This window comes from Chlorocebus sabaeus, chromosome 11, assembly GCF_047675955.1.
Source record: "Chlorocebus sabaeus isolate Y175 chromosome 11, mChlSab1.0.hap1, whole genome shotgun sequence".
Taxonomy (NCBI): domain Eukaryota; kingdom Metazoa; phylum Chordata; class Mammalia; order Primates; family Cercopithecidae; genus Chlorocebus; species Chlorocebus sabaeus.
The window spans coordinates 8587930-8599682 of NC_132914.1; positions in this window are offsets into that span (position 1 = coordinate 8587930).

Here is an 11753-nt window from a genome sequence, read left to right on the forward strand (position 1 = left end):
AACTTAAAAAGTGTACACCACTAGACTATGACGAGCTATGTACATGTAAACGAATACATAGAAGAATTACTAAAAATGCTGTTCAGAGAGATACACTCAAAAACTATACAGATCAACTAAAATAGAATTATAAAACATTTTCAAGGGCCCCATAGGAGAGCAGGAAAAAGAAAAAAATCAAAAGTACTATAAATAAAAAACAAAAAATAAGATGGGTCAAAAATACCAAAAAATGCATTAAATGTCAATGGTTATTGAAAGTAAATTTTTGCCATCTCAGTTTGTGATTTACACTTTTGCACAGATATATACTTTAAATCACAAATATTTGTATAACAACTAATTTTACATAAACTCATTCATGTTCTCATGCAAATATCTGGAAGCAGCCTGGGTGAGTCTCTCCACTCGCACTGAACCAAACCACACGTAGAGGGGTAAGATATCCATCCTGTGTGTGCTATGAAGATTAACAGCCTCCCGAAGTCACACACTTCCTAATTCTCAGACAAGTGACTATGTTAACTTACATGACAAATGGAAATTACATTTGCCAATCAATTAACCTGAATTTAGAGAGGTTATCCTGGATTATCCAGGTGGACTCAATGTAACCATAAGGTTGTTAAATGTAGAAGAGGGAGGCAGAAGAGCCAGTGCCAGGGCGATGCAATGCAATGTGATGGGAGGCTCAACTGGCTATTGCTGCACTGAAAATGGAAGAGGGCCAAGGAATGTGGACAAAAAATGGGTTCTTTTCTAGAGACTCCAGAAAGGGACTTAGCCTTGACAGGTGGATCTAACTGAGTGAGATCCATTATACACACTATGCTTCTCTAGTTTTCCACAATTACTCAATTTCCTATAATTTAGTATTAGCCTTGTTCTAAAGATAAGCGTCTTCTTAGAAAGTGGTGGATAGCAGAGTGATACTCATGACTAATGAGCAATTTGCTATATTTTCTAAATTGAAAACAACATACAGTTAAACTGGAATTACGAAGAGAAGAGAAGGAATGCTCAGAAGATCAAATTAATTTTTCCTCATTTACTACAGTGACCTTAGCCATGTGACTTAATTTCTTTAGATGTAATTCTTTATCTTCTTTCCCTCTTCTTATGTCTTCAATAAGATATTCACATTCTGCCCAGCCATCCATTTTACTGTGTGAAGAAACTCCTTTGGGGCTTCCAAAAAGGTCGGTAGTGAGATGAAATATTAAAACTGGACCTCCTGTTTCAGAGTTGCTAGGCTTTAGAGTTTACAACTGAATAATATGTTCAATACATCAGAAAGACTGATAAATTTTCCTTGGGCTGTCCCTTCAATAAGATTCTATGGATTCATTTGGAATCCACTTTTTAGAAAGAGAGAAATGAAGGAATTTTGAAAAACAAGAGAGAGGCCTTGTTGATCTTATGCTTATTTGGTGACAGAAAATCAAGGCAATTGGGCTTGGCAGAAAAATAGGGAGGAAAGGGATTGCAACATTCCCTTGCTGATACAGATGCTGATATCAGCAAGAGTCAAGTTTAGAATTTTTTGTGCATTAAGATGAATATTGAAAATGGTGTGAAATCTCTAGTAAGATATTGGGGGCACCAAGGTAATTTATAGATTCAATGCCATCCTCATTAAGCCACCAATGACTTTCTTCACAGAATTGGAAAAAGTTGCTTTAAAGTTCATATGGAACCAAAAAAGAGCCCGCATTGCCAAGACAATCCTAAACCAAAAGAACAAAGCTGGAGGCATCACACTACCTGACTTCAAACTATACTACAAGGCTACAGTAACCAAAACAGCATGGTACTGGTACCAAAACAGAAATATAGACCAATGGAACAGAACAGAGCCCTTAGAAATAATACCATACATCTACAGCCATCAGATCTTTGACAAACCTGACAAAAACAAGAAATGGGGAAAGGATTCCCTGTTTAATAAATGATGCTGGGAAAATTGACTAGCCATGAGTAGAAAGCTGAAACTGGATCCTTTCCCTACTCCTTATATGAAAATTAATTCAAGATGGATTAGAGACTTAAATGTTAGACCTAAAACCATAAAAATCCTAGAAGAAAACCTAGGTAATACCATTCAAGACATAAGCATGGGCAAGGACTTCATGTCTAAAACACCAAAAGTAAAGGCAACAAAAGCTAAAATTGACAAATGGGATCTAATTAAACTAAAGAGCTTCTGCACAACAAAAGAAACTACCATCAGAGTGAACAGGCAACCTATAGAATGGGAGAACATTTTTGCAATCTACTCATCTGACAAAGGGCTAATATTCAGAATCTACAAAGAACTCAAACATATTTACAAGAAAAAAACAAACAACCCCATCAAAAAGTGGGCAAAGGAAATGAACAGACACTTCTCAAAAGAAGACATTCCACAGCCAACAGACACATGAAAAAATGTTCATCATCACTCGCCATCAGAGAAATGCAAACCAAAACCACAATGAGACACCATCTCACACCAGGTAGAATGGCAATCATTAAAAAGTCAGGAAACAACAGGTGCTGGAGAGGATGTGGAGAAATAGGAACACTTTTACACTGTTGGTGGGACTGTAAGCTAGTTCAACCATTGTGGAAAACAGTGTGGCGATTCCTCAAGGATCTCGAACTAGAAATACCATTTGACCCAGCCATCCCATTACTGGGTATATACCCAAAGGAGTATAAATCATGCTGCCATAAAGACACATGCACACATATGTTTATTGCGGCACTATTCACAATAGCAAAGGCTTGGAATCAACCCAAATGTCCATCAGTGACAGACTGGATTAAGAAAATGTGGCACATATACACCATGGAATACTATGCAGCCATAAAAAAGGATGAGTTTGGGTCCTTTGTAGGGACATGGATGCAGCTGGAAACCACCATTCTCAGCAAACTATCGCAAGAACAGAAAACCAAACACACTTATTCTCTCTCATAGGTGGGAATTGAACATGAGATCACTTGGACACAAGAAGGGGAACATCACACACCAGGGCCTATTGTGGAGAGGGGGAAGGGGGGAGGGGGGGAGGGGGGAGGGATAGCATTAGGAGATATACCTAATGTAAATGACGAGTTAATGGGTGCAGCACACCAACATGGCACATGTATACATATGTAACAAACCTGCACATTGTGCACATATACCCTAGAACTTAAAGTATTTAAAAATAAAAATAAAAAAGATACCGGGGCAAGAGGATGAAAATCCCAAACAGGCATTGAAATGGACTCTGCTGGTTGTGCAGGCACTGGGTTGATCTGTAATTAAGAAACGGTTTGATTCACTTACAGTAAGAATTATTCAACATAGGTCTAGCATTCTGTCATCAGCTTTCTCCAGTGTTAATAAATAAAAGATTCTGCTGAGTCTGTGGCATCAAAATCGTCCCTCTCTTACCTGCCAAGGCACTTTGCCAGGGATAATATCCTAACAATAGATATAGAGTGCAAAAACACTCCCTGAGAAGGATTTGGTTAAAGACTTGGCCCACTCACACTCAGAGGTTCCTAAGAGCAGCAAGTGAACTGGACGTGTCATCATGAGCTAGCCCCATATTCTGTCTTCTCCCCAAGAATGGACTTAGCTAAGTGAACGTGATGCCTGGGTAAGAAATTGATATGGTTTGGCTCTGTGTCCTCACCCAAATCTTATGTCATATTGTAATCCCCACATGTTGGGGTGGGGCCTGGTAGAAGCTGATTAAATTATGGAGGCGGTTTCCCCCTTGCTGTTCTCATGGTAGTGAGTTCTCATGGAATCTGGTTTTTCTGTAAGTGTGTAGCACTTTTCCTCCTGCTCCAGCCATGTGGGACTTGCCGTTTTCCCCTTTGCTTCTGCCCTGATTGTAAGTTTTCTGAGATCTCCCCCAGCCATGCTTCCTGTACAGCCTATGGAACTATGAGCCAATTAAATCTCTTTTATTTATAAGTTACTTAGTTTAAGGTAGTTCATTATAGCAATGTGAAAATGAATTCATACAGAAGGGTGCAACATGGGGGCAGAATTTTAGAGTCCCATTTAAGTCTGTCCTGGAATCCCTCCCAAGAAAATAAAGCCCAGGAATAAAGAAAAAATACAATAATCTATGGCCCTACCTGGTGTTCCAGTCATGTGCTCTTCCAAATAATCTGCAGTGACATATACTCTCAATAAAGGAATAAATGTCTTCCTTCAAAGGTTAAAACCTCCAGGGAAATTACTCTTCCTATTAAAATCAAAGAATCTTTCTGTGTTGGTGATTGCCATAGTCAGCACCATGTCTCAACAGGCAGGTGTGCAAAGAGGTGGGGCTAGGACACTAGGAGAAAGGACCAGATGGATTTGGGCCATGAAGCTGCTTCTTGCTCTTGTAGTCTAGAGTGAGAATTTTCCTGACTCCTCCAAGGGTTGTAAAGTAAGGAAAACATAACTAACACTGACCACTCTTTCCATATTGGGAAGTAGGAACCCTGTAAATACTGAGGGAGGACACCATTCTGCAGGTCTGCAGGGAGTATGTTTTGCAAAGGATACGTGAAGTAGAAGAACAAGAATTTAAAGCCATACAATCAACTTCATTTTAGTAGGCCTTTCAGGCACCACAAAAGTAAAAGTTCTAGATTCCTCCATCTAAAATCTGCAACTCCACAGTACATTAAGAGCAGTGCTAGAAGATAGCCATTATTTGTAGCCATAAGAATCCAATGAGTTAGAAATTTGCTTCTGTAAGTGAGGGCCAAGTCTTCTTTTCAAATAAACTTCTAACATGCCTGAAAGTATTGAGGTGTGCTTTGAGAAGCAGAAGGCGTTGAAATCTGATGACCCTGTGAGTAAGTAGAAGACAGAAAAATGAATAATGATGGAAGCTTGAGTGGAGGAGTGGGCAGAAAGAGGACCACTGCTAGTTCATAAAGCTTTTAAATACTTGTTCTCTATTCAGTCTAAACAGGGTCTTGAAAAGGGCCTGTGCAGATGCAGGAACCCAAAGTTCTAGTTTCTTTTGCTTCATAGATAATTCAAATTTGATCAAATGCAACATGTCAATCTTGTTTGGATGCTCATTTAAGTAAGCCTTCAATTGTTCAATAAAACTAAAAAAGACATGTTTCAGATAATCAGGAAAACTTGAGTATAGACTAGGTTTAGCTAAAAAATATTGAGTGAAAATTTGAGTTAAATTCAAACTCTTTATGTACCTTATAAACTTGAGTTTCTATCCATGTCTATTAACTAATAGACACAAAATATTTTCTTTTTTCTTCTTTTTTTTTTGAGATGCAGCCTCATTCTGTCACCCAGGCTGGAGTGCAGTGATGCAATCTCAGCTCACTGCAACCTCCACCTCCCTGGTTCAAGCAATTCTTCTGCCTCAGCCTCCCAAGTAGCTGGGATTACAGGCGGACACCACCACAGCTGGCTAATTTTTGTATTTTTAGTAGAGACAGGGTTTCACCATGTTGACCAGGCTGGTCTCTAACTCCTGACCTCAGGTGATCCACCAGCCTTGGCATCCCAAAGTATTGGGATTAGAGGTGTGAACCACCAATCTCCCACGCCCGGCTTAAAGTGTTTCTTATCATATACAGACATTCGTTTTGGTAATTCTAAACATGGTTAACTGGTAGACTTCAAACTGTGTACTTTTGTTATATAAAACTGTATTTGTTAGCCTGTTAGCATATAAAAAGCTATTTGTCAATTAAAATTGTTTCTAGGATTGCAAAGATAGATTGAGTTTATTCAGTAACCTTTGAAAAATAACCATCTGATTGTAAACTCACGGTCATGTTCCTTTAATGCAGCCAGTAAGAAAAGACTGCAGACTCTTCTGTTAGAATTAGAAACACAGGTAATAGCAGCCTGTCTTTTAAAGTAACTTGAATACACTTAAAAAGAAAGAAAGTAAGCACATGGGTCATTTGATGAAGCTGTTTGCAACTGTAATATTTGCCCTTTAATCCTAAGGGTATTGGAATGCACAGTGCATTGAACACATGTACTTATTTCTGCCCTTTTCCCATTTCCCTAAACAATTATAATAAAGAAGCAGCCATCCACATGGAGGATTAAAGAGGAAATGACAGTAAACAACAAATACAACAAAACTGTGAACCTGGGATGACACACTGAAAATCTGTGAATTAGAAAAAGCCAAAACCAGACATGAAGAGAGTATAGTGTTGCAATCAATTTACACAGGAACACCTGGAAAATTGGTGCTTTTGGAATAGTGCATTTCCCTATCCAGAAACTTATATGTATTCAGATTATAGTATATAGTCTTCATCACAGTTTGATCTTTCTTCTTCAATTGAATCCTATGCATTTTATTAATTGGATATATGTATTTTAAATTGTTCTGATGAGTAAGGTTATCCTATCATTCTCTGTCTCTCTCTTTCTCTCTCTCTTTCCCTCTCTCTTCATAGAATTTCTGAACTCTGCTTATATCTATAAATTATGTGACTTTGGGAACAATACTCAATCATATTAAAAATTGAATTCCCTCCTCAGAAGGGTAAACATCATGCAAAAATAATTGAGAGGCTATTGTAAGTACAAAAAGAGCTAAGGCCTCTAAAATATCACCATGCTAGGTACAAACGAATGATGAAGACATCTTTAGTTATATAACCATCCATGTATAGAAATGCAATATACAATTCATATAATAATACAATCACGTAAGAAAACTTGTTTATTCTACGTTGTTTGGGGACAGTGATGTATTCAATTATTTTTAAAAACAAATTTTACACCTCTGCCTCACAGCATAGGCTTCCTCGTAGCATGTGATGGTTTCTTTAGAGAACCAGCTGGAATTGCAAGACATTTTTATGATCTAAACGGAAAAGACACAAAGCGTCACTTCTGACATATTCTCTTGGTCACAGCAGTAATAAAGTTCCACCCAAGTGGAAGGGGGGTGAAATCACACCTCACCCCTTCCAGAGACGATGTAAGGTCCCATTGTAAGAAGATAATATAAGATGAAAAAGACTTTTGTGACCATCTTTGGAAAATACAATGTGCCACACATCCCAATTTCCAAGATGTTACATAAGCAAAAATGTGCACTTTGAAATCAACCAAATATGGTAGTAATTTATGGGGTTTTTTGTTTATTTGTTTTGCTTTGTATTTTTGAGTCGTAATCTCGCTCTGTCCCCCAGGCTGGAGTGCAGTGGCGCGATCTCGGCTCACTGCAAGTTCCGCCTCCCGGGCTCAAGCCATTCTCCAGCCTCAGCCTCAGGAGCAGCTGGGACTACAGGCGACCGCCGCCTCGCCCGGCTGTTTTTGTATTTTTTAGTAGAGACAGGGTTTCACCATGTTAGCCAGGATGGTCTCGATCTCCTGACCTCGTGATCCGCCTGCCTCGGCCTCCCAAAGTGCTGGGATTACAGGCGTGAGCCACCGCGCCGGACCAATTTATGGTTCTTAAGCAGGAGGGGGCAAAAGCTTTCTTCTAAGATAAAACATACATGTTTACCTAAACAAAGTGAGTCATTTCTTAATCACTTTAACAAAATCCCTCTTTTAAAAGTAGTAGCTTACTTGTTTGTACATTTTAATAAAAATGTGAGACAGATGTATGTTCCTTTGTATCTTCTAAAGGAAGTTGTGATTGTATTTCTCTATGAACTCAGAGAAGGAGCAATTGAAAATTTTAGAATTCCCCCTGGCATTGCTAAGGCAGACACTTGACTTTAGGCTGGTTAGCACTCCTTTTCAGCCCCAACCACTGAGGAAATACTGAGGGGGAAGAAAATAAAATATCATTTAGGTAAACAGCTAAGGCTGGTCCTTGGAAATGCTGCCTGCCTGAAAAAACACAGCTACCAGAAAAACAGAGCAACTTGGGGAAAAACAGACTGCAGAAGCTCCCTGCACAAAAAATCACAGCTAGGGCGCGCCTGCCCAGATAAGCCACAGAGAATCAGGTAAGGTAGCAAAGTTTGGCATAGAAGCCCTATGTACACAGTGGGCTCTGTGGCACTTGCAGAGGGAGCAAGGGGGCTTACTTAAAACAAACACACAATTATACAAACAAAAAGCTGCACTTTGTGCTTGCCTAGAGACATATCCACAACTACATACATAACTACATACATACTACATAAGACATATCCACAACTACATACACAACTACCTACATACCTAAGAATTGTGCAGGCAATTTTATAGATAAGAAAAATAGCTACTGAGATGACAGCAGTTTTCTATAAAAGCTCTTGGATTCAACTGTAAAAATGGCAATCCACTTTGACTCCCCTCTCCACTGCAGAGAGCTTTCTTCTTTGGTGTATTAAACTTTTGCTCCAGCTTCACCCTTTGTGTCCACACTCCTTAATTTTCTTGGTCCTGAGACCATGAGCTCGGGTAACACCTTAGACAATGAGACCAGCGACCCTGACATGTTTCAGTAACACCAGCTCTGGGGCCAGGACACAGGAGACACTCTCAGATAGAAGACTGAAATTTGTGCAAGTGGTATACAAATTTATCCCTTTATAGACAAATCTCAGACCGGTCTCTTGTGGATTTCTAAAATGTTAGATTCATTATGATTAGAATCAACGTTTGGTCCATTTAAAAGGGTATGCACAAATTTTGCCAATGCTAACATGGCTCACCAGAAAAATGCATGTAGTGTATATTAAGAAAGCACATAGAGCATCTACATTGACAGGGTTTTCGTAATCCGCCCCCAAAAAAGGTATTAATCGTATGAGTGTCCTTATATGAAGGCAAGAGGAAAATGGGTTACAGGAAGCCTATGTAAATGAGCTTATGATTTAAAACAAACATATTTACTCAGAAAAAAAATATTTCTCACTTCACCTGTTAAAGTGTTAGGAAAGTTTAACTTTGATAATTTCCTAATACGAGAACATATGTTTCTTCTGTGAGCCTCATTCCCTCTCGCACTGTAGTAACGAAATGAATAAATGAACAGCAAGTAAGTAGTGGAGCACAGAAAGCTCTGAGAACTGACTGCCTTCTATTCAACTTACTACATTTATGAGAACTTCGATATGTACCTAAGTCATGTCATCTATAAAATTAAGGTAATACTAACAATCGTATCTCCCTAATAAAATGGTTTTGATGATTAAATGGAATATAGTAAATGCTTAACCAAAGTTTTCTATTATAACCAATTTGGTTAGAAGAGGTGGAAAGAACAGAAATACGCTAAATTGGCTGGGCGCAGTGGCTCATGCCTGGTAATCCCAGCATTTTGGAAGGTCGAGGGGGGTAGATCACCTGAGGTCAGAAGTTCAAGACCAGCCTGGGCAACATGGTAAAACCCTGTCTCTACTAAAAGTACAAAAAGTTAGTTGGGCGGGGTGGTAGGTGCCTGTAATCCCAGCTGCTTGGGAGACTGAGGCAGGGGAAATGCTTTAGCTCAGGAGGCAGAGGTTGCAGTGAGCTGAGATCGCACCACTGCACCCCAGCCTGGGCGACAGAGCAAGATACCATCTCAAAAATAAATTAAATATGCTAAATTAATTGTGAAATATATAATATATATTTATGGATCAACATCAAATTAAAAAAAATAGAAGACCACCATAGTAGTGTCAACAAAATTTTTAGACAAGTCAAAGCAAGCTGAAATCTCAGAGACTATTATGTTTATTTGCTAACTGTATTGTTAGATTGCTTAGTTGGTGCAATTAATACAATAATTCTTCTAATTTGCAACACTACCAGACACCAGTGACTCAGTGCAACTCACTGACTCTCAGAGAAGTTTATCCCCTCTGCCAATGTTTATCTTTCTTGGCAAATCATCTTTAGTGCTCCGAGCAAACTAGAGGATGGTGAAGCTGAAGAAGATTCTACTTTCTGTTCCATGCAGAGAGCTTCCTGGTATTCAAAAAGGAATGAGCCATGTGGGTGTGAAAGAGCTGAGGGATGAAATTTGGATCTTATCATAAGTGCAGAAGGAAAATCAGGGTATTTGAAGCACAAATGTGATATGACCTAATTTCTACTTTTAAATGATCACTCTAATTGTTGTGAGGGGACTGATATGGGATGAGCTGGGGGAAGAATGTTACCAAGACCAGCTGGAGGCTGTTAAAGTCCTCCAGGAGAGAGCATCATGGCTGAACAATCACCTTCTAGGAAAGGTCATGCAAATGGTCATATTTGGGATGTATTTTGAAGGCAGAAGCAATTAGATCAGCTAATGATGGAGGGAGTAAGGATTTTTGAACCACTAGGTAAATACCTGTCAGTAACTGAGAAAATGTTGGGATGTGTTATGAGAGATGAATCCTAAAATTTCATATGTTGAAGACTGACCCTTCAGGGCCTCAGAATGTGAACATCCATAGTAGAAGGCAAGTGTGGTGCTGAGGGCTGCCACTCACCTCTAGGCGCCCAAGCTCCTGCAGCAGTCCTGCTTCTCCCTTTCACCCACCCACCCTCACTCACAGACAGTGTCCCTTTCAGCTCTTCCATTACCTCTGTTTTTGATTTGTCTGGTGAGAGCATAGCTGATATTTATGCTTTCCGGATACACTAGTCTCTTTTGCTGATTGCTGACATTGGAGAAGTTTAGGGAACAGGCCTGAGCTGAATGACCTTTAGGAGCATTTCCTGTTCTTTTCCTGTACTCTGCTGCCAAGAAGAAACCTGTCTTGCACTAGGCCTGCAGATTTCTCAGTTGCCCACATCATCAGGCAATATTTGCCTGGCACTCCTCTTTGTTCCTTTTCTCTTACCTTCATTTTTGACATGATGGTTGACCTGGCATCACCTAGGCAAGACTGCTCACTTCCACCTCCTATGGAAAACAGTATCTGGTGAAACCAGACAATAATCTCCCTAACACACTGGGAGCTGCTGGGCTCAAGCAACTACTCTATGCTTAAGATGCAATTCATAAAGCCCAACTAGAACTGATCCACTTCCCACAGAAGAATTGACAATTAAGAAGGCATTCTCCCTCAAATCGGTCTATATTTATTCCAGGGAAAATAACAATTTGTCTGGGTCCCTTACAAGAACATTGTTGTATGTAGCAAAATCTAATCTACTAGGAAACTTTCTTGTATTATTATCTGCAACTCTTCAGAAGGGCCAGACCAGACCCTTGTATGCACAGCACAGGATCCACTCATGCACACCTGGCTAGGGGCTTGTCTTTATGATTTTATGTCACATGGCCTCTCAGCCATGCCTCCAATGAAGCTATCTTCAAATAAAGACTAGCCATGCACAAAAAGTGAAAAATTACACAAGGCCTACACAAGGTCTGAATTGGCAAGTGCAGCTGGTGATACTGACTAGTATATTTTATGAATTGATGAACAGGGAATTTCTAGGTATCACGGAGCAATCAGCAGCTGAGGAGAGAGCTACCAAATCAAGACCCTGACAGGGCTTCTTGGAAACTTAATTTTTTATTGTCAAATTATACAGAAAAAAATGAAAGTAAAGGTAGTGAGGAGTACCATACACCATCACTTAGAAGAATAAGTAACGGACATTTATGTGGGGAGAAAAAAAAAATATAGGAAGAAAAGTAAACATGGCAAGGTAGATTCAGAATACAAAATATAGACAAATAAGTGTGAGAAAGAATGAGAAAGAATGAGTATTAGAATATTATAAATATCCTCTGTGTGAAAGAACACTCTGATGAAACACGTGATACAATTACTGAGTAAAAAACAGAAGACCAATCAATCAAGGCAACTGAGGCTTGGATAGCATTACAAATTACCTTAGT